At 42.9% G+C, this 27,364-nt stretch overlaps 1 protein-coding gene across 3 annotated transcripts in view; it reads left to right on the top strand.

Annotated features, from left to right (window-relative positions):
• The window catches only part of tshz1 (teashirt zinc finger homeobox 1), a 376,821-nt gene that overhangs the window by 222,503 nt on the left and 126,954 nt on the right, over positions 1–27,364 (top strand). The window contains exon 3 of one of the 3 annotated variants that reach the window (XM_068032506.1): positions 2,861–2,878. The exons of the other annotated variants lie outside the window; for them this stretch is intronic. The gene's annotated coding sequence lies outside the window, so the exon portion shown is untranslated. Of the gene's footprint in view, positions 1–2,860; positions 2,879–27,364 lie in introns of those variants that run through there. 3 annotated transcript variants of the gene reach the window in all.

Here is a 27,364-nt window from a genome sequence, read left to right as displayed (position 1 = left end):
ATCTCCGATAACCATGAGCAACTTCCTTTGTATCAGGTATGTCTGCAGCCACTGGTGGGTTCCCTCCCCAGACTTCCATTGACCTCGATTTTATTAGGACTTCTTGTTACCATACTCAGTTGAAAGCTGTCTTGCTGACAAGGTCAATTACTCTCACCTCTAGAATTTACCTCTTGCATTCAACAACAACAACTTACATTTATATAGCACCTTGAATGTAGCAAAATGCCCCAAGGTCTTTCATAGAAGCATTGTCAAATAAAATTTTATGCCAAGTCGCATAAGGAGATATTACGACATGTGACTGGAAGATTTGTCAGAGAGGTAGGTTTTAAGAAGTGTCTTAAAGGAGGAGAGAGAGTTGAGGAGGTTCAGACAGGGAATTCTAGAGCTTCCGGGGCAAGTGATGGCACAGCCACCAATGGTGGGGCAGTTAAAATCGGGGATGTGCACAGATCTCCAAGGGTTGTACGGCTGGAGGAGGTTACAGAGATGATGAGGGTATGGATCCATGTCTGGATCAAGGCCATGATGTGATGTGGTGAAAATCCAAACTGAATGTCAGCAAGCAAGTTATTGGTGAGTAGACGATGGGCTAGATTAGCATCAGAGGTTTTTTTCTGAAAGCTTAACAATGTCCCAAAGGCTCCAATTTGAATATTCTATGGTGCTTACATCTTTGATAAATAAGTAGGATGCCTATGTGGGTAAATCTTTAATATGTTCATCTATATTTGACAGATTCCAAAGTCTAAATTCTCTGCTGCTTGAATTTTTAAAAAATGTATCATTTAACTCACTGCTCCAGTGTCAATCCTTCAACTTATCGTATCAATTAGGATGCATTAATGCAGAAGTTTTAGCAATGTCAGAATGCTGTTTAGCTCTGTAGTTTGGACATAACCGAACAACACAGTCTAAGCACTTTTAAAATTTACCTGGAGTTCATTTAAAGCCTCGGGTGGTACAAACAATCCCACTCATGCAATCAAATCACTGAAGTGTTAACATTTGAGTGAAGAGAGTACTGATGTTAATTCAGTGTGTCTCCCAACCGTGCCAAAATTCTCTTGGCGGTTTAATTTTCTTTGAGAGTGCTCTGGTTAATGTGTTGAAAGAAAATTCCTTTGTGTGCTAAATAAATGTAGTTATTAACCTGTCAGAGGCCAGTTACCACAGCCCTTGTGCATCGCTGCAAGAGGTCCTCAAGGAAGTGCCCTCAGTCAAACTACCTTCAGCTGCATTGTCATCCCTTGATCACAGTGCCAGGAATGGGGCCGTTAGTTGATGATTCCAGTGTTCAGCCCCATTCTCAATTCCTCCCACAATGTAGCAGCCCTTTGTGGATCTACAGCAGGATCTGGATAGCATCCATGTTTGGCTTAGCAGGTAACGTAAGTATCAAGTCATGACCATCCATAACATGAGAAAGCCTAGCCATCTCCCCATGGCCTTCAGTGGCAACCTTGTTGCTGAGTCCTCCAATAACAATATCTTCGGGGTCACAGAAGCTTGATTAGAGCAACCATCTTGTGGCATCAAGAGTGCGGAATTCTGTGACGAGTGACTCACTACCTGATCCACTGTGCTCCCTTATAGACTATCTGCCATCTACAAGGCTCAAGTCAGGAGTGTGATGGACTACTCACAATGCACCTAGATGGCATAGTGGCAGTCAGGAATCCGAACTGTGTGATGTCTGAGAATGTGCTTTCATTGATTATGGGGTTAAACAGAGTATTTTTCCATTTCTCATCACTCTTCATTCTGTCAATTCTTTGCTGTATGTGGCCTGCTCCCACAACCCAGCTGAGATTATGTGGAGAATCATGACTACAAGTCCATCTCATGCTGCAGTGCAATAATACAGAATAGTATATACTAGCACATGTCCTTTCACATCAGTTTCAATTGAGTTGATCCCTTCCAATATATTTTTAGTCTAGTCTAATATATACCACATCTCTGTAGCTGCTCCACCCTCTCTGTAGGATAACCAGCAAATTTAAAGTTTTTTTAGGCTTGTCATAGCACAAATTTCCCTTTCTCTTTAAGATATAGGAACAAGAGGAGGCCATTCGGCCCCTTGAGTCTGTTCCAGTATTCCATTAGATCATGGTTGATCTGCTGATTAACTCCATCTCCCCACTTGGGTCTGAAACTGTTAATACCCTTGCCTAACAAAAATCTATGAATCTCAGTTTTGAAATATTCATTTGAGCCTCAATCTCAACAGGTTTTTGTGGGAGAAAGTTCCAGGTTTTCACGACCCTTTGTGTGAAGAAGTGCTTCTTGGCATCACTCCTGAACAGCCTGGCTGTAATTTTAAGGTTATGTTCCTTTGTTCTGGACTCTCCCCACAAGAGGAAATAGTTTCCCTCTATCTACCCAATAAACTTTTTTAATCATCTTAAATGCCTCTTTTGGATCGCCGCTTTATTCACTTGCAACATTTAATATAATTCCTGCACCCTTCAGTATAATGTGGCCATCTCTCATTCGATTTCATGTTAATACCAAGAGCTACATTTGAGAGTCAGTGTACTGTAACTCACAACACAGCATCTCCTGCCATATGTTGCATAACATGGTGTCGTAGAGAAGAAAAGTGCATTTACATATTTCTTTCAGATGATACAGCTTTTGCAGAACCTTCTGTCTTGTGCTAATCTATGATACTGAATTTGAAGCAACACCCTATTTTATCATTTAGAATGTAAAAAGAAAATTGCTGTTTTTAATGGAATTTAAAATGGAAAGTAGCTGTTTGCTGATTAAGAGGCGGGCAAGTGGGGAAAATACTGCACTGATACAGAATATGTGTTGCTCATGAAACAGCTGTCTCCTCGTTCGTCAACAGATTTGTTTATGACTTAAACCTGCACTAGAGCGACAGGCTGAAGTCTTTCCTCTTCCATGCAGCACCTCCTGTACAGAGCGAAGGATAACTAGGAGATGGTTATAAAGCAGAAAAGTGGACCTCAGCTGGTCAAAGCCAATCATGCAAACCACACAGTCGGGTTTCTGCTTGTTTTCACAAGTTAAAATGGCACAATCAGGGCGGAATCGGACGAACCAGTACAAAAGATCAAGGAGTTCCACCCAACACCAACTTGCATTTGTGTCTTCCACCATCTTTTATGCTGCCTGAAGATTCTGTGTACAATTCTGGTCACCATTACAGGAAGGATGTGATCATACTAGAGAGGGTATAGAGGGGGTTTACGAGGATGTTGCCAGTACTGGAGAATTTAGCCTATGAGGAAAGATTGGGTAGGCTGGTGTTGTTTTCTTTGGAACAGAGGAGGCTGAGGGCAGTTTAATTGAGCTGTATAAAATAGTGAGGGGCCTAGATAGAGTGGATAGGAAGGACCTATTTACTCTAGCAGAGAGGCCAATAATCAGAGAGCAAAAATTTGAAGTATTTGGTGGAAAGATTAGAGGGGGTTGAGGAGAAATCTTTACACCCAGAGGTGATGGGGGTCTGGAACTCACTGCTTGAAAGAGTGGTAGAGGCAGAAACCCTCATTACATTTAGAAAGTATTAGGAAAGTGCTGTAACCAACAAGGCTACAGACCAAGAGCTGTAAAGTGGGATTAGGCTGAGTAGCTCTTTTACAGCCAGTACAATCAGCCAAGCGGCCTCCTTCTATGCCGTAAATGTCTATGATTCTATGAATTTGACCTGATCAGGCCCCTCCCCCAGACCTGGCTATGCTGGGTCGAAATTGCAAGATTCTGCTGATTGTCCCTGGTTTGAAAAGCCTCTTCAAATTGTGTTAATTTTCATAGACACCCAGGCGCTAGGAGGCAGTTTTCAAAGTGTCTTCATGTCAAAAGAATATTGAATTTGTCAGGGACCTGACTAATATACGCCAATGAAACTGGTAAATGGTTCTATCTAGTTCCTTTCATGTCAATTTCAGTGATTTTAAATCAGGTTACTCACTCACTGATGGAGGACTAGACACATTTATTAAAAATGCTTATTTTTGCTGATAAACCCATTTTCAGCTGTATTAATCAAACTGCACCAGGTTCCCACCCTTAAATACATCAAGGAATACATCTGAATGGAAAGGATAAGAAAAGGAACGATTACATTCTATCATGCTGCTTGATTGTGCTCGTTCATATATTAATGTTTGTGACTATACAAATGAATTTCAGTGGAAACTTGAAGCCTAACCTAACCGGTGCAATTTCAAGTTCATTTTGGGTGCACTTTCCCAATTGCTCCCAACGGGGAAACTGCACCCGAGAGTGTTCAGTCCCTCACTCGCTGTAATATTGATGGAAGATCTATAGAATCCCCAGGAATAGCCAAAGTTAACAGAATTTACGCTTTTTCTCCGGGGTTTCTGTGGCTCTTCTCCCCTGCTCTATCTGCGTCCCGTGGCAGCCTGTGTAAATTCAATCTAATTTTGGTAAGGTTTTTAAATCTTGACATAATTTATATCAGTGATTCTCTCATTAGTATACAACAACTTGCATTTATATTGTGGCTTTAACATCGTTAAATTTTCCAAGGCAATTCACAGGAGCAATTGTCAAACTAAATATGACACCAAGCCACAGAAGGAGATATTAGGACACGTGACCAAAAGAGGTAGGTTTTAAGGAGAATCTTTAAAGGAGGGGAGATGGCAGAGAGGTTTAGGGAGGGAATTCCAGAGCTTAGGGCCTAGGCAGCTGAAGGTATGGCCGCCAATTATGGAGCAATGAAAATTGAGGATGCACAAGAGGCCAGAGTTAGAGGAGTGCAGAGATCTCAGAGGGTTGTAGGGCTGGAAGAGGTTAAAGGAGGGGAGAGGTCATGGAGGGATTTGAGTTACAGATGTGAGTTGGTTGTTTCGAATGTCCTAGGGTGGGAAGTGAAAAGCTCAACATGGGGCTCCTCGGGTTGAAGTGAAGATACTGCTGCATGACACAATGGTTTCCACTTAATAAGATACACTGCTGATGATTTGAACTCAATACTATATTGACAGGATACCTTCCTGTCTCAGTAAAAAATGTATTGCCTATAACTTGGGGTTTTTCCCTTCCATTATGTCCTCCCCTCTTGTGCAGAGAGAGTGATTCAAGGAAATGGGTCTATGCACAATATTCAACCATATGCAGCACCACAGGTGAATCCTCTCCCGATCGGACATGTGTAGTTTTCAGCAGGAGCTGCTAGATTGGGATTTGGAATCCTGGCTGATTGCCCCCCTCTCCACTCTGCCCCGCCCCCCCCCCCCCCCCCCCAATGCCATGCTTAGCTGTGGGAGTGAGCTCAGTTGCATGTTAACTCATGTTAATTTAGAATTAGAACATTACAGCGCAGTACAGGCCCTTCGGCCCTCGATGTTGCGCCGACCTGTGAAACCATCTGACCTACACTATTCCATTTTCATCCATATGTCTATCCAATGACCACTTAAATGCCCTTAAAGTTGGCGAGTCTACTACTGTTGCAGGCAGGGCGTTCCACGCCCCTACTACTCTCTGAGTAAAGAAACTACCTCTGACATCTGTCCTATATCTATCACCCCTCAACTTAAAGCTATGTCCCCTCATGTTTGCCATCACCATCCGAGGAAAAAGACTCTCACTATCCACCCTATCTAACCCTCTGATTATCTTATATGTCTCTATTAAGTCACCTCTCCTCCTCCTTCTCTCCAACGAAAACAACCTCAAGTCCCTCCGCCTTTCCTCGTAAGACCTTCCCTCCATACCAGGCAACATCCTAGTAAATCTCCTCTGCACCCTTTCCATAGCTTCCACATCCTTCCTATAATGCGGTGACCAGAACTGCACGCAATACTCCAGGTGCGGTCTCACCAGAGTTTTGTACAGCTGCAGCATGACCTCGTGGCTCCGAAACTCGATCCCCCTACTAATCAAAGCTAACACACCATATGCCTTCTTAACAGCCCTATTAACCTGGGTAGCAACCTTCAGGGATTTATGCACCTGGACACCAAGATCTCTCTGTTCATCTACACTACCAAGAATCTTCCCATTAGCCCAGTACTCTGCATTCCTGTTACTCCTTCCAAAGTGAATCACCTCGCACTTTTCCGCATTAAACTCCATTTGCCATCTCTCAGCCCAGCTCTGCAGCCTATCTATGTCCCTCTGTACCCTACAACATCCTTGGGCACTATCCACAACTCCACCGACCTTAGTGTCATCCGCAAATTTACTAACCCACCCTTCTACACCCTCTTCCAGGTCATTTATAAAAATGGCAAACAGCAGTGGCCCCAACACAGATCCTTGCGGTACACCACTAGTAACTAAACTCCAGGATGAACATTTGCCATCAACCACCACCCTCTGTCTTCTTTCAGCTAGCCAATTTCTGATCCAAAGCTCTAAATCACCTTCAATCCCATACTTCCGTATTTTCTGCAATAGCCTACCGTGGGGAACCTTATCAAACGCCTTACTGAAATCCATAAACACCACATCCACTGCTTTACCCTCATCCACCTGTTTGGTCACCTTCTTGAAAAACTCAATAAGGTTTGTGAGGCATGACCTACCCGTCACAAAACCGTGCTGACTATCGCTAATGAACTTATTCTTTTCAAGATGATTATAAATCCTGTCTCTTATAACCTTTTCCAACATTTTACCCACAACCGAAGTAAGGCTCACAGGTCTATAATTACCAGTGCTGTCTCTACTCCCCTTCTTGAACAAGGGGACAACATTTGCTATCCTCCAGTCTTCCGGCACTATTCCTGTCGACAATGACAACATAAAGATCAAGGACAGAGGCTCTGCAATCTCCTCCCTAGCTTCCCAGAGAATCCTAGGATAAATCCCATCTGGCCCAGGGGACTTATCTATTTTCACACTTTCCAAAATTGCTAACACCTCCTCCTTGTGAACCTCAATCCCATCTAGCCTAGTATCCTGAATCTCAGTATTCTCCTCGACAACATTTTCTTTCTCTACTGTAAATACTGACGCAAAATATTCATTTAACACTTCCCCTACCTCCTCTGATTCCACACACAACTTCCCACTACTTTCCTTGATTGGCCCTAATCTAACTCTAGTCATTCTTTTATTCCTGATATACCTATAGAAAGCCTTAGGGTTTTCCCTGATCCTATCCACCAATGACTTCTCGTGTTCTCTCCTTGCTCTTCTTAGCTCTCCCTTTAGATCCTTCCTGGCTAGCTTGTAACTCTCAAGCTCCCTAACTGAGCCTTCACGTCTCATCCTAACATAAGCCTTCTTCTTCCTCTTGACAAGCTCTTCAACTTCTTTAGTAAACCACGGCTCCCTCGCTCGACAACTTCCTCCCTGCCTCACAGGTACATACTTATCGAGGACACGCAGTAGCTGCTCCTTGAATAAGCTCCACATTTCGATTGTTCCCATCCCCTGCAGTTTCCTTCCCCATCCTACGCATCCTAAATCTTGCCTAATCGCATCATAATTTCCTTTCCCCCAGCTATAATTTTTGCCCTGCTGTATATACCTGTCCCTGCCCATCGCTAAGGTAAACCTAACCGAATTGTGATCACTAATTGTTGATCAATGGGTAGCCTTCTTTTTTGCCTCTTAGTCGGAAGGTTGTGAAGCACAAAAATCTAGGCTGACACTCCCAGTGCATTCTAAGGGAGAGTTGCACTGTCAGAGGTGCTGTCTTTTCAATGAGATGTTAAACCGAAGCCCCATCTTCCCACTCAGGTGGGCCTAAAAATTCCCATGGCACTACCTTGAATAAGAGCAGGAGAGTTCTCTCCAGTGTACTGGTCAATATATATCCCTCAACCAACATCACTAAAACAGATGATTTGGTCATTATCATGTGGGAGCTTGCTGTGCACAAATTGGCTGCCATGTTTCCTACATTACAAGAGTGACTATGCTTCAGAAAGTGCTGAATGGGTTGTCAAACGCTTTGGGACATCCCGAGGTTGTGAAAGCCACTATATAAATGTAGGTCTCTTTACACCTGACCCCACATAGCAGAGTATGACCCCAGGCAGTGCAGTCTATCCACTGAGCCACAAGGGGAATTCCCAAAGCTTAATTTTAAGAAATAAAATCATAAAAGCCGGTTTAATGCAAGGCTTTAAACTGCTCAATCCAGAATTGGTGCAAAAACATTGTTCATGAATTTTTTATTTGTTCGCCATTTGATAACTGTTCTTAATAAAATATGGTGAAAATAGTTTCAAATCTGCATTTGTTTGTTTTAATGGAGAGATTTTATCTTTTTTTTTACTGAGAATTGCTTTTATCTAGTATCCCTTGTGTACACCACACACATATGGAATAGAATTGATTTTACTGAGGTAAAATCAATCAGTTCAGTCCTTGCAGAAGACACTTTGCTGAAACTTAATTATTGATTTTTGCCAGTGAAAGAGTTAAATAGCTTGGGATCTGACATCTCTGAGTTTTTTTTTGGAGGTTTCTATCTGTTGCCATTTAGATGAAGGACATCACTTAATTACGGATACTTCCTTGGTCCAAATATGGACAAAAGAGCTGAATTAATGATGTGAGGTGGGAGTGGCTGCTCTTGACATCAAGGCAGCATTTGATCGGGTGTGGCATCAAGGAGCCCTAGCAAAATTGAAGTCAATGGGAATCAGGGGGAAAACTCTCCACTGGTTGGAGCCTAGCACAAAGGAAGATGGCTGTGGTTGTTGGAGGCCAATCATCTCAGCCCCTGGACTTTGCTGGAGGAGTTCCTCAGGGTAGTGTCCTAGTTGGCCTTGGGTCAACAGGGTAGTTGGCCCAGTGTCCTAGGCTCAACCATCTTCAGCTGCTTTATTAATGATCTTCCTTCTAACATAAGGTTGGAAGTGGGGATGTTTGCTGATGATTGCACAGTTTTAGTACCATTCACAACTCCTCAGGTACTGAAGCAGTCCGTGCCTGCATGCAACAAGACCAGAACAACATTCACTGGACTGATAAGTGGCAGGTAACATTCATGCCACAAAAGTGCCAGGCAACGACTATATCAAACAAGAGAGAATCTAACCATCTCCCCATCGCTGAATCCTTCACTATCAACATGCTGGGGGTGGCCATTGACCAGAAACTGAACTGGACCAGCCAAATAAACAATGTGGCTACAAGCGCAGGTCAGAGGATGGGAATTCTGTGGTGAGTAACTCACCTCCTGACTCCCCAGTGACTATCCACCATCTACAAGGCACAGTGTGATGGAATGCTCTCCACTTTGGAGTGGCGCAGTGGTTAGCACCACAGCCTCACAGCTCCAGTGACCTGGGTTCAGTTCTGGGTACTGCCTGTGTGGAGTTTGCAAGTTCTCCCTGTGACCATGTGGGTGGCTGTTGGGTGCTCTGGTTTCCTCCCACAGCAAAGACTTGCAGGTTGATAGGTAAATTGGCCATTGTAAATTGCCCCTAGTGTAGGTAGGTGGGGATGTGGTAGGGAATATGGGATTACTGCAGGGTTAGTATAAATGGGTGGTTGATGGTTGGCACAGACTCAGTGGGCCAAAGGGCCTGTTTCAGTGCTGTATCTCTCTATGACTTTATGCCTGGATGAGTGCAGCTCCAACAACACTCAAGAAGCTTGACACCTTTCATCAGAACTCAATGTTGTTAGGAAATAAATAGCTTTTAAGCACTTGCAGAGTCAGAGAAAATGGGGAAAGGTCAGGACAAAAGGGAAAAGTTTGTGATTGGGAGGAGGGCAGGAGTGATTTGATGACAAAAGGGATGAAGGTGCGAGGCAAAAGAGAGGTGGTGATAAGACAAGTATCAAAGCAATTCGGTTCAGCCTTAGCTCAGTTGGCAGCATTCTCACTTCTCAGTCAGTGGGTTCAAGTTCTACTCTAGGCTGCCATTCCAGTGCAGTACGGAGGGAATGCTGCACTGTTGGAGGCACAGTCTTTCAGATGAGATGGTAAGCAGAGGTCCTTTCTCCCCTTCAGGTGGGCATAAAAAATCCCATGGTACGATTTTGAAGAAGAGCAGGGGAGTTCTCCCCGGTGTCCTGGCCAATATTTATCCCTCAACCAACATTACAAAAACAGATTATCTGGTTATTATTGCACTTCTGTTTGTGGCAGCTTGCTGTGTGTAAATTGGCTGCTGTGTTTCCTACATTACAACAGTGACTACACTTCAAAAGTTACTTCATTTGCTCTAAGATGCTTTGAGACATCCTGTGGTTGTGAAAGGCGCTATATAAATGCAAGTCTTTTCTTGTTTTTAAAAGATTTGTCCGATGGAGATATATATAGTTACAGCAACATAGTAGAGGGGGAGGAAAACACAGCAAATCTGGCATAACCCAGGAGGATGGCAGAATAAAGGCAGGTAGGCCCCCAGGGGTGTGGACCATCCCCACCAGCTGTGTACTGATCAGGGTTCTCCACCTCAAGCACCAGCCCAGACTGCCTCCATTTTGGGTCTTTGTCCGTAATCATCTCCAGTGTTCAATATCCATGGAGCAGTTTCTTCTGATCTACTTACTGAGCTGGGCGTAGGAAAATGACACTGCACAACCAGTACTTCTGTATTCCCTATTGTTCTCTGTATTCTGGACCAAAAGAATCTGCTGCCTTCAGGATAGGTGTATGTGGGGTGGGTGTGTGGGGCCAGGGTTGGGGGTAACCCTGTTTAGGAAAGAAGAAAAGGGGCATTCATTTTCTGCAGCACTAAAGATGAGAATTGAATAATGCCATCCATGATTTAATTAGCAGATTCCCAGTTAGCTAACACTGTAAGTTTGTGTTTGGAGATATGCTGTTTTCTGTCACCTGCTCACAATGGATAGGGTGAGTTTGGTTTCGTTAATAATAGATGAACAAAAACAAACTCACCGAAATTCAAACAGTACATAAATCATGGTATTGTGATCTAAATATTCGAAATAAGGGCTTTTGAAGCATCACTGATATCTGTGTCGGGAAATGTATTACCTCCTTGAGCTTTTTTCATTATTAATACTGAATGCATTCAGTTCCCAAACACTTAATGAATGAGGAGACGAAATCTAGAAGGTTGAGCAATTATTGTCAGGTCCCGTTGTGAATTCTGCAGTTCATTAATAACAATGCCAGCACATCCAGAAAGTACTTTGACGAGTTGTATTTTGTTTATTTGTATCATTTTCCCCTCACTCACCCCTCCCATCCCCCACATTCACACTCTCTTCAAAACAAGGGGAAGCATATTTTCACAAACAGCATCAATACTGCCTGAAAAGAAAGAAAGACTCACATTTCTATAGTAATAAAAACAAAATAAAAACAAAATACTGCGGATGCTGGAAATCTGAAATAAAAACAAGAAATGCTGGAACCACTCAGCCGGTCTGGCAGCATCTGTGGAAAGAGAAGCTGAGTTAACGTTTCGGGTCAGTGACCCTTCATCTGAACACATTTCTATAGTGTCTTTCACAACCTCAGAACGTCCCAAAATGCTTTATAGCCAATAAAGTGTAGTCACTGTTATTCTGTGGGAAACACAGCAGCCAATTTGCGCACAGCAAGCTCCCACAAACAGCAATGTGATAATGACCACATAAACTGTTTTTGTGATGTTGATTGGCCAAGACACCGGGGATAACCCCCTTGTTCTTCTTTGTAATAGCACCATGGGATCTTTTATATCTACCTGAAAAGGCGGACAGGGCTTCAGTTTAATGCTTTTTTTTCTCCTAAAGACAGCACCTCCAACTGTGGAGCATGTCTTCAGTACTGCACTGGAGTATTAGCCTAAATTGTTGCACTCAAGTTCCAGAATGAGACTTAAATCCTCAACCTTAGGGCTTAGAAGTAAGAGGGCTACTCACTGAGCCACAGCAGACTTGCTTTCAAAACTATGTCTTTCACAACCTCAGGAGCTGTTAGCCGTATATCAACCCCCCCACCGCCACCCCCCCACCCCCATCCCCCCTTGTGAGAAGTCACTGGTCTTTATCACCCCATGCTGTGGCCTCTACTATGGCCACTGTGGCTTGATTACAAGGAGAACACCACCCTATTTTCTTTAAAAAAGACATAACACTGTTTTAAGCTGTTACTTCTTTTAATAATGCAGAGCCATATCACATCCATCCCTGGCATGTCATGTTGAAGGAACACTAAAAGTGACTCTCAAACAAGATACAGTCTGGGATTGTGATGCTCAGGAAACAAAATGTTAGTGAGGAACACTGCATTAGGGAAAGCACAATAGTGAATGTTAGTTGAGATTTGAATGCGATTGAGAGTTTAAGTCTCTGGTGTGTCTTACTTCATATAACTACATTGAATGTACATAGCACAGAAACTGGCCAACTGATCCATGCTGGCGTTTATGATCCACACGAGCCTCCTCCTACTGTACTTCATCTCACCCTATTAGCATAACCTTCTATTCCTTTCTCCCTCATATACTTATCTAGATTCCCCTTAAATGCATCTCTGCTGTTCACCACAACCAATCCTTATGGTAGCAAGTTCCTATACATCACAAGAATTGGGAGCATTTACAGTTAAAAGAATATAATGGGTGCTTAAATTATTTAATTTAATAAGGAAATTTGATTTATTTGCCCATTTTATTTTTAGTCATAGCTTTACTCTTTTTGTTTTAAATAAAAAGAAAGCTCACCATACACATTTTCTATGAACAAATCTCCCCTTCCTTATAATCAATTCTTCACAATAGGAAGACATAGCTGCTTTGCTGATTGAAACAAACTAGTGTTGATGGCTGATCAGCCATCTGGAACAAAGGGCATCTCGGAAAGGATACAAGCTAATGAAAAAATAGACCTGATTGGAAAATGTTATGCACTTCCTACAACTTGCAACACACTTAATGTTAAAAGAATCTGCTGCCACAAGACAGGCCGATACAATGCACAGGGTGAATATTCAAGGTAAAAATGCAACCTGCTTGACATCTATTAATCAGAGCACTCTTGCGCAAATGAAATCGTTCTATGTATCAGTCTGTACCCCTAAAACTGCATCCTGATTTAAAAATATAATTCAATATGTGCATAAGACAGGGTTCCGTTAGATAAAAGACTTTTACCATAAACTGTTTCCATCAATTGTTGTTCCTTGTATTAATGTTACTGTATTGTGTTATCAATAATCCTTCTTCATGACGAAATTAAAAGCTTGATAGAATTGGCGTAACAAATAATGACCAGTGCTCTATGGGTTAATTCTCCTCCCGTAAGGTTTTACTGTCTCCATAAGATTTGACTTTATTTGAAGCACTTTTTCTGAACTTGAAGACTTGCTGTATTATGTTCAGTTTGCACAGCAGCCTCGTGATCCAACTTGGCTTCCATCTTTAACTGTTTCGCTAGTCGCACTCCCCTGCCCTTTCCTTGTAGCCCTGCAAAGATTTTCAACTTCAGCTGCTTATCCAGTTTCCTTTTGAAAGCCACGATTTCCAGATTGCAGCCACTTGCAGTGTAAAAAGGATTTTCCTTATGTTGCCTTTGGTTCTTTTGCCAATCATAATAAATCTGTGTCCTCTGGTTTTCGACCCTTCTAGCAGTGGGAACAGTTTCTCTCTATCTACTTTGTCTAGACTGCTCATAATTTTAAGGCTGCATTTGCTGACAACGCTACCGCTAGGTGGCGCTGCTGTGGCACATGCGTAAATGCAGCCTGTGCCACTAAAACGACACAATCTGTGACTTTAGGCAGCTGCCAGGATTAAAGATGGCGCTGCTCAAATAATCACACGGAGGCAACCTAACAAACACATGGCAGCACATAATGGCCGGAGTGAGAGTGCGAGCAAGTGGGCCAGGGCCGGGGGGGGTTGCGGGGTGGCGGGAGCGGAGGGGGCCAGGGAGGGGGGGAGCAGAGCGGGCCGGGGAGGAGGGGGAGCCCAGTGGGCCGGGGATGGGGGGGAGGCGGGGGTGGGTGGGGGGGAAGCGGAGCGGCCGGAGAGAGCAGCGGGGCGGAGGGGGGGAGAGAGCGGCCGGTCCCTACACCCGGGCTACACCAAGGTCTTCAGCCGCACCCTCGCTGAGGCTTTCTATGGCCTCTCGCTTCCGGCAAGATCTGTAATGTTTCTTTGATGTAAATTGTGTGAATTGGTGGGTAAATAATGTTTCAGATGGTCCATCAGTGAGGCCCTGTTATCAATAGTGTGGGTAATACTTTTACCTCATGTGATATGCTGTTTTAGTAACACAGCTATCTTACTGAACCACTGTTACATTTTGGGTTTGGGTTGCCAACTCAGGTTGGACGTATTCCTGGAGGTTTCATCACATGACCCCCACCCCCTCACTTCCCACTGTCCTTTCCTCACCATTGGTTTACCTGCCACGTCCATCCCCATGGCACACACCTCCCACAGCCAATTGAGAAGTGAACAGGCGCTTCATTACCTGATTGGATGACTCTCAGTCAAACAGCCTTTTCTCCCCATCACCAATATTTTTGTAACAAGCGTTCAAAGAAAATGAAAAGTAAAAAATTTAATTTAATGCCACCTGGGTTGCTCGATGCAGTGTCCTGGAGATTAATCTTCAATTCTTGGAGACTCCAGGGCAGTCCTTGAGGGTTGGCAACCCTAATTTAGATTACAACACGATTTCAGTATACAGACCCTATGCTAATATTGTGCTATTTCATCGTATGATATTGAAACAGACTAACGTTTTGTACCCTGGAATAGCCTCCATGCAAAAGCAACTGAGGCTCAGTTGATTGCCACATAAAATGGAGCTGAAGACATATCAGGGTGGGAATTAGATTGGAGTTATATGGATGGGTATTTATTAAGGTGATTAAATCCTGCACAGAGCACAATGCTTCCAGTACAACTGAATAGGAGCCAGGAGGGTGCTAAGTGGAGGGTCGCACACCAGAGTTATATAGTACAGCTGTGAGGAGCAATATACTCGAGCTTTTGTTGGTTGACCTTTGAAGATCAAGGAATTACATCGAATGCAGAGCGCAGAAACAGGCCATTCGGCTCAACTGATCTACGCTGGTGTTTATGCTCCACACGAGCCTCCTCCCACCCCTCTTCATCGAACTCTATCACCCTATCCTTCCATTCCTTTCTCCTTCATCTGCTTATATAGCTTCCCCTTAAATGCATCTATGTTATTTGCCTCAACTACTCCTTGTGGTAGCGAATTCCATGTTCTCACCACTCCCCGGATAAAGAAGATTCTCCTGATTCTTTATTGGATTTACTAGTGACTATCTTATATTTATGGCCCCTTGTTTTGGTCTCCCCCACAAGTGGAAAAGTCTTCGTTACATCTTTTTAAAATTTATTCGTTCATGGGATATGGGCATCGCTGGTCAGTACAGCATTTATTGCCCATCCCTAATTGCCCTTGAGAAGGTGGTGGTGAGCTGCCTTCTTGAACCGCTGCAGTCTGTGTGAGGTAGGTACACCCACAGTGCTGTTAGGAAGGGAGTTCCAGGATTTTGACCCAGCAACAGTGAAGGAACAGCAATATAGTTCAAAGTCAGGATGGTGTGTGACTTGGAGGGGAACTTGCAGGTGGTGGTGTTCCCATGCATTTGCTGCCCTTGTCCTTCTAGTTGGTAGAGGTCGCGGGTTTGGAAGGTGCTGTCTAAGGAGCCCCTTAATGAATTGCTGCAGTGCATCTTGTAGATGGTACACACTGCTGCCACTGTGCGTCGGTGGTGGAGGGAGTGAATGTTTGTAGATGGCATGCCAATCAAATGGGCTGCTTTGTCCTGAATGGTGTTCAACTTCTTGAGTGTTGTTGGAGCTGCACCCATCCAGGCAAGTGAAGAGTATTCTATTGTATTCCTGACTTGTGACTTGTGGATGGTGGACAGGCTTTGGGGAGTCAGGAGGTGAGTTACTCGCCACAGGATTCCTAGCCTCTGACCTGCTCTTGTAGCCACGGTATTTATATGGCTACTCCAATTCCGTTTCTGGTCAATGGTAACCCCCAGGATGCTGATAGTGGGGGATTCAGCAATGGTAATGCCATTGAATGTCAAGGGGAGATGGTTAGATTCTCTCTTGTTGGAGATGGTCATTGCCTGGCACTTGTGTGGTGCGAATGTTACTTGCCACATCAGCCCAAGCCTGGATATTGTCCAGATCTTGCTGCATTTCTACACGGACTGTTTCAGTATCTGAGGAGTCGCGAATGGTGCTGAACATTGTGCAATCATCAGCGAACATCCCCACTTCTGACCTTATGATTGAAGGAAGGTCATTGATGAAGCAGCTGAAGATGGTTGGGCCTAGACACTACCCTGAGGAACTTCTGCAGTGATGTTCTGGTGCTGAGATGGTTGACCTCCAACAACCACAACCATCTTCCTTTGTGCTATCAAACCCTTTCAGAATTCTAAAGACTTCTATCAGGTCACCCCTAATCCCACCCAGCCTGTTCATCCTTTCTTGGTAGTTATAACCTCTCAGGTCTGGTATCGTCCTTGTAAATCTTTTTTGCACCTTCTTCAGTGCCTCTAAATTCTTTTTCTAAGGTGGAGACCAGAATTCCACACAGTGAATGTTTATGTAGAAATTTCCATCAGGGGATTAATAAGGTGGGATAGAATTCATGAGAGAGTGAATTGCACATGGTGGGTCTATTATTCCTGGGGTTGGAGAGGTTGGTTCCCCTCCTTTCTCCCCTCATCCCATTTAGACCAGTGCTTCAAATTCTCATGGTGCGGTGAGGGGAGGAACATAAGCAGATCCTCCACTCACCCCTCTATGTCAGGAGAGGAAGTTCCTGGACCTCCCCAGGGAATTCTACCCTTTACACTGACAGCTGGTGTAAGTACTGCAAATTACTTGAAACTACATCATAATTACAACTGGGAAACAGGCCATTCGGCCCAACTGGCCCATACTAGTGTTTATCCTCCACATGAGCAGTAATCCTAATTCCATATCTCTGATCTGTACCCTTTATTCCTCCTTTCCTTCAACCACCTATACTTAAATGTTGACATTATCTCTGCTTCATTCACTAAGTCTGTGCATTCTACACCCTCCCAACCCTCTGTGACAGCAAAGCAATTTCCCTGCCCTCTGTTCTAAATCTCTTGCATTCAATCTTGTATCTATGTCCACTTGTTCTAGACTCCTCAATCACTCAAAACTGTTTCTATCTTCTGTGTGCCATCATCTTGTCAAAAACCTCTATCAAATCACCCCATTAATATTCTCTGTTCTAACGAAAGCTCCTGAGAGAAAGGAAATAAAAAGCTGATCTCAGTAAAAGTGACCATGAAACTGTTGGATTGTCATTATAAAAATGTAACTGGTTTACTGATGTCCGTTAGGCTTTGGGTGACTGAGGCTGGGAGTAGGCTAAGGTAGGTCGAGATTCTGGTCCATAACTCTTATGCTAACAGATTGGGCTCCTAGGGAGTTTCAGGGCTTGTTTGTGCAGGGGAATGGACGGGAGGGTTGAAGTAACTTTTTCAAAGCCCTTTTGAATGACTGGCATTGTAATCTTCTGGTTCAAGGGGCATTGTGAGCATGATCTGCTGATAAAACAGCACTGTATAATTCTACTGTGATCCCTGCAGCCCCTCTTTGAGGGGACAAGTGATCTTCAATGCTTTAGATGCTGCATTGGGATGGAAATGCATCCGTACAATGAAGCCAAAAGCGTACAGATGTTTCTGCAGTACTCACTAATGTCTGGTAGAGAAGAAAGACCTGCATTTCTATTGTGTCTTTCATGAGCTCAGGACATCACAAAGTGCTTCACAGCCATTGAAGTACTTTTGAAGTGTAGTCACCGTTGTAATATAGATAACACGGCAGCCGATTTGCACACAGCAAGCTCCCACAAACAGCAATGTGATAATGGCCAGATGATCTGTTTTAGTGATGTCGGTTGAGGACTTTATTTGCAAAGGTCAAGCTGGCAAACCGCTGATGATATGAAATATTTGAAAGCTTTTTGAAAAAAAAAATCCAGCCAAAATTGTTCATAATATGAATTGCACTCTCTCCCTACTGGTGTAGGGAAGTCTGTTATGGTAACAAGAGGTATCCATACAGATAGGTAGGAACATTGCACTCCATACTAACTAGCCTTAGAAGATTGTTAATGGATAAATAGCATGAAGCAGTCTGTATTTCATCCGACTGCATCCTCCTTAGGACACAGGATAGAAAACTGGATCTGCAATGGGGAAAGACTTAAAAGGTATTTATTTGTTGGTACAATTTGCCTTTTAGAAGTTATACTTTGTTAATAATCTGAAAACATGTGGTTATAAATGCTTCTTTTTATGTTGCACACATTGTGATTCTGCTCTACCACTCTCTCCTCCTTTAAGATGCTCCATAAAACCCACCTCTTTGAGACTTTTTGTCTCCCCCCCCCCCCCCCCAGCCCCCTTATTGTTATGACACTCCCATTTAATCGTCCCCATCCTGTAATTTTACCCTAGCACCTTTCGGCCGTCCTTTAAATCTGCCTGAATTTAACCCAAGGAAAATTGTGTATAAACAGCCTGCCTCCATTGCAATCACCACTCTCATGGTAGTAAAAAAACCAAACTAATCTACCGACTCAGGATTGAGCTCAGCAGTGAAGCCCCTTACTGTCGAATAGTCTGCACCACTCACTCGGCACAGGTCCATGTTTAAGAGTTGTCACTTGGGGTGAGGTACTGGCAGTGGCAGCCAGCATGAACCGCACCTTTGAAGAGGAGTTAACTGGAAAACGAGTAATGATGAGGCATATTCGCAACATGGCAAGCACTCCACCCATGGCATAAGGGGCAATCATCCTCCTTATTCAGATGAACTGTTGTTAACTCTCTGTTCGTAGCTAAGTGAACTGGCTGGAGGGACAGGTTGAAAACGATTCACTTGATCACACAGCTAGTGTCACCCTTGGCAGCAATTTATTATCACTATTACACAAGTGCACACCCAGTCAATTACTGATCAACATTCAGCATGTTTGTGGAAGAGATGATCTTTGCAAAGGCATCTGCAGAGGTTAGTATCTGGAAATGGCACATGAATAGCAGTGAATCTGTAACTTAACGGGGGGTGGGGGGGGGGGGTGACAGATATCAGCTCTGAAGCTTGTTAATTACAAAACGCATTAATATTTTATTAGTCTCTTATCAGTAATTAATCAACTGCTTTGATGTAAAGTTCAATGTACAAAAGCACTAGGAAATTGTCCCTCAGAAATTAGCCAGCTTTCAGCAATAGGTTGAAATTCACAAGATTTGGGTTAATCCCTTGGAGTATTTAGGATTTAAAAAAAAATAAAATGACACTGTGTAAAGACCTTAGCGACATAAAACTGAGCTAATACCGTTCAGGTGCACAATTCAAATGAAAATGCAAAGCAGAATGCTCTTGTATAGTAAATATTATCATCTTTATTCACTCATTAATTAAGTTGCTTAATTGCTGCTGTCAGAAGACCCTTGAGTTTGCGATTGGGGTTGTTGCATTGCTTTGATTCAGGCTTGTAGAGAAGTATTGTTTCATTTGCTCTTTGCTGGGTAGATAGAGAGAGAGAGAGAGGAACACATGCATGCTTCATTTGAAGCTCTTCAGAAAGAAACCAGCAGAGTTTACACAAGAAAAATCATTTACAATAAAAAACAAAATGACCAATTTTATGAAACTCATCACGTTTTATTTCGCCGGCTGATTGATATGCCTTCAGCTGTGTATTATCATTTTAGTCACTCGTCTAACCGTTGCAGTACGAAATCCATTTTTATGCAAAGCAGTTCCTTTTTAATGTAGTCCCCACGAGGGGTCTGTTTAATGGAAATACACTCAAGCCTTTGCGAATCCTCTCTGTTATAAATATTTTTACTTTTCTTTTAATAGAATTTGTCATCTGTACATTTTTTTCTTTATTTGTCTTGCGTGTTTCATTTTTATTCCCGTAGGAATCCTCTTGGGATAAGCGTGTGTTTAAAAGGTTCTGTTCTGCGACTCCCCTGTAACTACAAGTAGTTAGTTGCCCGGCTAACTGAACTTACATGTGTATGTACAAGTGGCTGCAGTAAGGGTCAGATTGTCTGCTTGCCTGGTGAGCTTTTACTGGCTGTGGTTAAGGAGTCGGGAGGCTTCATTGGTCGTCAGGCTCCTGTAGGTCACACTTTAATGTGCATTGGGTTGAGACAAAGGTCAGTGGGGTGAGAGAAAGTTCAGCGAGAAGTTGACTGATGGCAACTGTGAGATGTCTAGACCCCAGAAAAGTCACTCGAGGTTCAGACTGCTTTAGAAAATGCCTCTCAGCAGCAGCCAGCCATTGATGAATCGGCCTGTGCCCTCCTTTGGACAAGGCTGGCAGTGCTTGTACATTTTTGTGCAGCTGCTGATATATGGTCTTTGCAAACAGATGTGCTGCCAGCTTAGCTGCTAAAGACTTGCAGCCACCCAGTGTGAAAAAAACCACTATAGTACCTGGAAGATGAATGAAAAACAATGAATGTTGTTGAAATGACTGTTTTTTTCCCCTCGCTATTACAGTCGAAAATAAATTAATAATTGAACCTGCTCTTTGGCAGAAGATGGACTCCTCTCGGTGGCAAATAAAATGCAAACCTTTTGAATAATTAAAATACTGATTAAATAGAGACTGGGACTGAGAACATACTGTTTCCAGTACAGTGCATACCTGTAGGCTTTCTTCTGGCCCTGCTTGCTCTTTGTAGATAAGCTTTAGTCTGAGATACGGCAGGAGCTAAAAATATCAGAGTGCAGTGCTTGTGGATCAAGGGGTGTTGTTATACATGCAGTGATGGAACACTGAGCTCCCGAGTTTATGTCAGTGCTGAAACCTAGACTAGAGTGCTCTCAGATATACAACATGTTTTGTCAGTGCTTATCCTCTCCTTTAATATTGTGCCAGCAATACTAGCTAGAGACGGGGTGTTTAGGGTACTTGGGCCTGATTTTTCTGGAAATATAATGCGTGTGAACGACACTAGCCATTATTAATGTGTAAATCATCCAGTAACTTAAGGCGAGGAAGAAATACTCCATGAATCGTGAATCGCCATAAGTTATTGAACAATTTGCACTGCTCCACTGTTAGCTTCATAAAAACGGCATCTTGCCATCAACCTCCCCAAGATTTTTCAGGTGGTTGCTGCATTTGCACATTAATTACCCATTAAACTCACCACAGAAAGTTAAGTGCAGTAATTATTAGCATAAGTACACTTTAAATGGCTGATAATTATTAATGACTGCCAATCAACATCTCTGGCTCAAAAGGTGAACAATTATAAGTGTGGAGTGTCATGCTAGGCCCCCACCTGCCAAGAATGAGGCATGTTAATGTTGTCATGAACATTGATTTTAAACTGTAACTGGAGTGAAGAAAGGACTTGTTAAACAGATCAGCTGTGGCTGGAAAAGACATTTGCATATTAACAGATGGTGATTGGAAGGACAAAGGACCATTCCCTGATACATTCAACCCACAATGGACCTTGATCACCAGGTATTGTGTGTAAGAGGAGCATTCCAGATACTGCTAAGGTGATACAATCCAAGACGTGGTCAGACTAGTTAGTCACATGACGAACCTGCTTGGCAACCTGGGGTTTTCTGAATTGTACAAACAGTTTGAACTCAGAGTATCTGTTTGCTCCTGGACTGAGAAGATCTCTCCTGTCTGCTCCCATCTCTTTCTCACAAGCCTCTGAATCCACTGAAGACACATGAACCCCAAGAGAGCAAAGTCTCCTACAGCAAACAAGGTTTAAGAAGAATACTGGGCCCCAACGAAAAGCAAGATCTACCTACAATCAAGGACTCTACAGTGAACTTGAAGAGCTGTAACAATAACTCTTGAGATATTGCCTCAAACTTTTCCACTTTGTTTTTCTTCTGCTCTTTTCTGTCTCTATTTGCATGCTAACGTGGGCGCATCGTGTATCCATAGGCATCAACCAAATTAGAGTTTAAGTTTAAGATTAATAAATTTCAACTTTTCTTCTTTAAACCTATGACAGCCTGTTTGTACTGGTTTCTTTGCCTTATAATTGGAAAGCGATGAACAGGGATTCACCAAGGGGGAGCTAAAAAACATGGTGTATTTAAAATTAAACCCTGTTACAGTAAGACCAGGTGAAGGCTGAAAGGGAACCCCTAAACCTCTTTCTCACCTGGTCATAACAGGAGTCTTATTCCTTCAGGTTGTGAATTGCTTTAGGATATTTTAAAAATACCAAATGTTAAATTAAAAAAAACTTACTTTTCCTTTCCATCTCTCTTTCTCTCTCTCTTAATCCAATCTATTTCTCTTTCTGTATCTGATTTGACATTGAATTCACCCACTTTAATTTACCCTCCCTCTCAATGCTTTAGTGTCAGTTGGTTAAGGAGCTATACTGTTGTTCCTGTCATTCACCAAGTCTCCAGATGCCCTGTTGCCCTCACTGTGCCATCAGCTCGCACTTCCAATAACATTGCAGGCAAAACATTTTTAAAACCTATATATGCACCTACAAGTCTCACTAATGGGCACACTGCAAAGTGTTCTGCACCAGCAAAATCTGGCAAAATGTATAGTTGCAGTGACGCTAGTAAAAGCACACATTCACCATATAACAATTAAACTATAATACTGTGAAATTGCGAAGAAATTTTCCTGCGTGTTAATTGAAGCAAATGTCTTTTGTTAAACTATCATGGACATTTTAGTAAAATAAGATTTCCTTATTTTCACACACAAAGGAAAACATAGTCCATGTAGTCTTGCTGACATTTTGTACAATAAGATCGCATGAATATGGGGCATGAAGCATTAATAGCCCTTTCTGATTCTCAAGCATCCTTGGTAGTGAGGGGTGATGGCGTCTGTTGATTAACATCTGATAACAATCCAGCCACAGCGCAGGAGCTGTCAAAGCCATGAACCGTGAACATGTTGAATGTATAGCAGGGGAGGCTCTTCATGTAACTTTAAAACATGGTGAACTTTGCAAAATGTTAGGTTGGAATGTGGTTTGTTGCAAGGCAGGTAACCCAATCATGGGACTTCACAGGAGATCATGAGAATGGTGTCTGCGAATGTCATCTGACTGCTGGGATTATATTATAAACCATAATTCACTGTATTATGACTGCTCTTTTTCTGCAATCAAAAAAGATATATTGGTATACTTCTGATCAGTAGCCGTATCTACGGAATTTGCCACTGGCCCTCACAACAGCCTCCTGTGAATGAGGGCTATTATGTGGCAGTCATTGCGGGTTGAGACATTTCTTCACTCAAAGGATTGTGAATCTTTGAAATTCTCTACCCCACAGGCTGTGGATGTTCAGTTGTTGAATATATTCAAGATTTAAAGTGATAGATTTTTGCACACTAAGAGAATCAAAGGATATGGGGATAGTGTGGGAAGGTGGGGTTGAGGTTGAAGATCAGCCATGATCTTATTGAATGTTGGAGCAGGCTCAAGGGACCAAATAACCTACTCCAGCTCCTAATTCTTATGTTCTTATGTTGAAGACCATGATGGCACAGCAAGACCATGATGAGAGACCTAAGCTACATTAACATTATGTGAGCAGGAAAGGTCAGTGATATAGGAATGCTGCTACTGTACAACTGGGAAACCCTCACCCATCCAACTGACACATATTTCTGTACACAATATCAGATGAAAGACCTCACCAAGGCCTGATGTTATGTTAAATATGTTTAGAAGAACACAGAGATATCGGTACCTTAACAAAGAAATAAAATCATTCCTGTTTAGATGGCAACACAGGCAGATTTGACTGACACTGGTCTTGCTGTACATTTCTTTGTGGACTCAATGGTGAGATTTAACCACAGCTTACATTGTGCAGCTGGTTATTAGTAGAATGTACAGAAATAGGCCATTTGGCCCAACTGGTCCGTGCTAGTGTTTATGCTCCACACGAGCTTCCTCCAACCCTACTTCATCTCACCCTGATGGAATATACTTCTATTCCTTTCTCCCTCGTGTACTTACCTAGCTTCCCCTTTAATGCACTTAAATGTGTTTTTCCCCCTGAATTGACAAAGTAGACAAACCTGTTATTGTAGAATGACTGCCTACCAGTTCTGTGTTTTCAATTGTATGATAGCTGTTGGGAAAGAATACTTCTTCCCCGTGACAACTTTTCCCATTGTTAACGTGTAGAAGCATCAGCACTAAGAGAGCTTTTAGAGTAATCACCTGCAAATGCTTTCCCGGAATGATCATTGGTGTGACTGACAAATAAATTGTCATTTCTGTGGTGCCAAGTGTATGACTATAGGAACCTTTAATTTTTTTTGTATATATCTGTCATAAAAACAGATACACTCACCAATGGGAATGCATGCTGTGGATTGCAGTTTATTCCTTAATTTAGTTAAAAGCTTATGACTTTTTCAACATTTATTCCAGTGTTTACTGTAATTTTTTAATTTTACCTTGTTCTAAAATGCTACTCTACCCACTTACCATGAAGATTTCCCCTTTTAATAGGCAAAAGATACCTGGCTTAGTGTTTTGGTTTCTCATCCACCCTTTGGTCACCTCCAAACTCAACTACTCCAGTGCTCTCCTGTCCGGCCCCTTGCATCCTCTGTAAGCTTCAGCTCATCCAAAGCTCTGCTTCCCATATTGTAACTCACACCAAGTCCCATTCACCCATCACCTGCTCTGCTCGATGACTTACATTAGCTCCCGCCTCAAATTTAAAATGTTCATCTTTGTGTTCAAGTCCCTCCATGGTCTTGATCATCCCTATCTCTGTAATCCCCTCCAACCCCACAATCCTCTGAGATCTCTGCATTTCTCAATTCTTGACTCTTTTGCATCCCTGATTTCTGTCGCTCCACCATTAGCGTTCACGCCTTCAGCTGCCTGGGCCCTAAAATCTGGAATTCCGTCCCTAAACCTCTCAACCTCTCTTTCCTCCTTTAAGATTCACCTTAAAACCTACCTCTTTGTCCCACCTTTTGGTCACCTGTCCTAATTTCATCTTGTGTGGCTTGACATCAGATTTTTCTTGATAATGCTCGTGAAGCATCTTGGCCCAGTCTTACTACGTTAAAGACATTATATAAGTGCAAGTTTCTGTTAGGGCAATTTGAAGAATCTGCACTGGCTCATGGCTTGGTTTATGCTATAAACTGCACATCAGGACAAAAAGGAAACAAATAGCAAATGATGGAAATCTGAAATAAAGATAGAAAATTCTGGAAATGCATAGCTGGTCTGTTGAGGGAAAAGAGAGGCCATGAGGTTTTGGTCACCCAGCCTTCATTGCAGGTGAACACTCATCAGTATTGATGAAGACCGCACATCTGAACCATTATAACCTCTCCTTCTTCTCTTCATGGACTGGCTGTACATTGCCAATGCATTTTTATCTGCATCCATATCAAGTGCTTTAATATAAGTCATGGCACAAACAAATTCAGAGTAAAGCTCTCCATTTGCAACTGGGTGCTTCAACCAATCAAGCACCATGTTGACACTTGTATTGTCCATTTCAGCCAATCATGTTAGCCTCTGAGCAAGATTGGTGCCAATTTGGGGTGAGTTAGTTGCTGTGCCCACCATGGGCCGAGAGTGTCCAGACCAGCCATGATTTAATTGAATGGTGGAACAGGCTTGAGGGGTCGAATGGCCTCCTCATGCTCCGATGTTCCTATTTGCTGAAACGCATCTCGTTCTGTCAGTCAAGGGAAGATTCAAACACCAGTGAAACAAGATTTCTCACCCAGTATAGCATCCAGTCCCTCAAGTTTATTGAACTTTTGTAACTATGTTCCTACCTTTCTCAATCTGGCTAATTAGAGTCCCTCAAACCTGGCTTCTACCCACCAACAGTACTGAGACCATACTGATAAAAGTCATAAACTACATCCTGTGCAAGTGTGGGTCCTTATCTCTCCTCAGCCTCACGGTGTCAACTGTGGCTCAGTGGGTAGCCTCTTGCCTCTGAGTCAGAAGGTTGTGGATTGAAGTCTCACTCCTGAGACGTGAGCATGTAATCTAGGCGAACACTTCAGTGCAGTACTGAGGGAATGCTGCCCTGTTGGAGGTGCTGACTTTCATGTGAGATGTTAAACTATCTGCCCCCACAGACGGATGTAAAAATCCCACACTACCATTTCAAAGAAGACCTGGGCAGATCTTTGCCCTTCAACCAGCATCACCAGTAAAACAGATTATCTGTTCCTATGCTCCAATCCGCCAGTGGCAGCTGCTCAGACAGCTACTGCCCTCTAATTGTCCACTTGACTCCTTCTGCCTCATCGCCTGTCACCCTGCTTTCAAAAACCTCAAAGTCCCCTGCCACACCTTACCTATTGGGTCCACATCCAAGGTTCTGTATTTATTTTCCTCCCTCAAGAAGTGCAGTGTAAAGGAGGGCTGTTGGTGATTGTTGCCTTTGTTGCTCTTCCTTTCTGTGCTGTTCATACTGCAGCCTGTCAGTCATAATGTCATCCGTGTCAGGGGATCTGAACCAGCAGTTTTATGTTTTCAATGGACTGTAGATCATATATTGTATTCTCCTTCTGCGATCTCTGGGAGTAGATGACCATCTCTCAAGCTATTTTGTTGGTGCAGAAAAGCAAGTATTTGCAACAATGTTCTTTTTAAAAAGATTATGGAAGCTGCCTGGTTTAAATTTTAAACAAAGCTTGGCAGTTAACTGTTAGTCACCATAAACTGGTGCATTCACCGTGGCAACGCCTCTACCAATCAGAGTACACTTGCCAACCAATCAGCACTCTCTTCTCATGCAGTATAAGTTGTTGTTTTCCCTTACACTGGTTATTCTTGCGATTGGCCTGATGAGTGTAAGATGAAAAGCTTCGACAACATGTCTCTATACTCAGCAATACTCAGTCTTTAATTGTTCCTAGGGTTAATTGAAGTAGGGTAGGAGGAAGGTGGAGGAGAAGAACTGGCATAGAGTAGTTGGGCCGAATGGCCTGTTTCTGTGCTGTAGGTTCTATGTAATTCTGTGGAACCCTGACTTACAAGACAATGACGTAACACATTAGTGCATAAGTGCAGCAGAATCCCATGCTGAATACATTGGAGAAAATAATGCAGGATTACATCTGTTGCTGAACAGGGCTGTTTATAGACACATATGGACAAAATGAGGAAAAGAAAGAAAGACTTGCACTTATATAGTGCCTTTCACAGCGACTGGACATCTCAAAGTGCTTTACAGCCAATGAAGTACTTTTGAAGGGTCGTCACTGTTGTAATGTAGGAAACACAGCATTCAATTTGCGTTTTTTGAGAAGAGGAGGAGGAAAACGACAGAGGGGGTTGAGAGCACAAATGAACTAACTTCTTTTATACATTGAGAGTGAACAAAGCAAGAGAGACAAGCCGAAATTTTGAAGGAGAAGTGAGCAAGAGAATTCATCCATGGCTGGAAAGATG

This window comes from Heterodontus francisci, chromosome 5 (assembly GCF_036365525.1).
Source record: "Heterodontus francisci isolate sHetFra1 chromosome 5, sHetFra1.hap1, whole genome shotgun sequence".
In the NCBI taxonomy this organism is placed as follows: domain Eukaryota; kingdom Metazoa; phylum Chordata; class Chondrichthyes; order Heterodontiformes; family Heterodontidae; genus Heterodontus; species Heterodontus francisci.
Note: the sequence above shows the minus strand (reverse complement) of the source record. Positions and strands in the feature narration are given on the sequence as shown.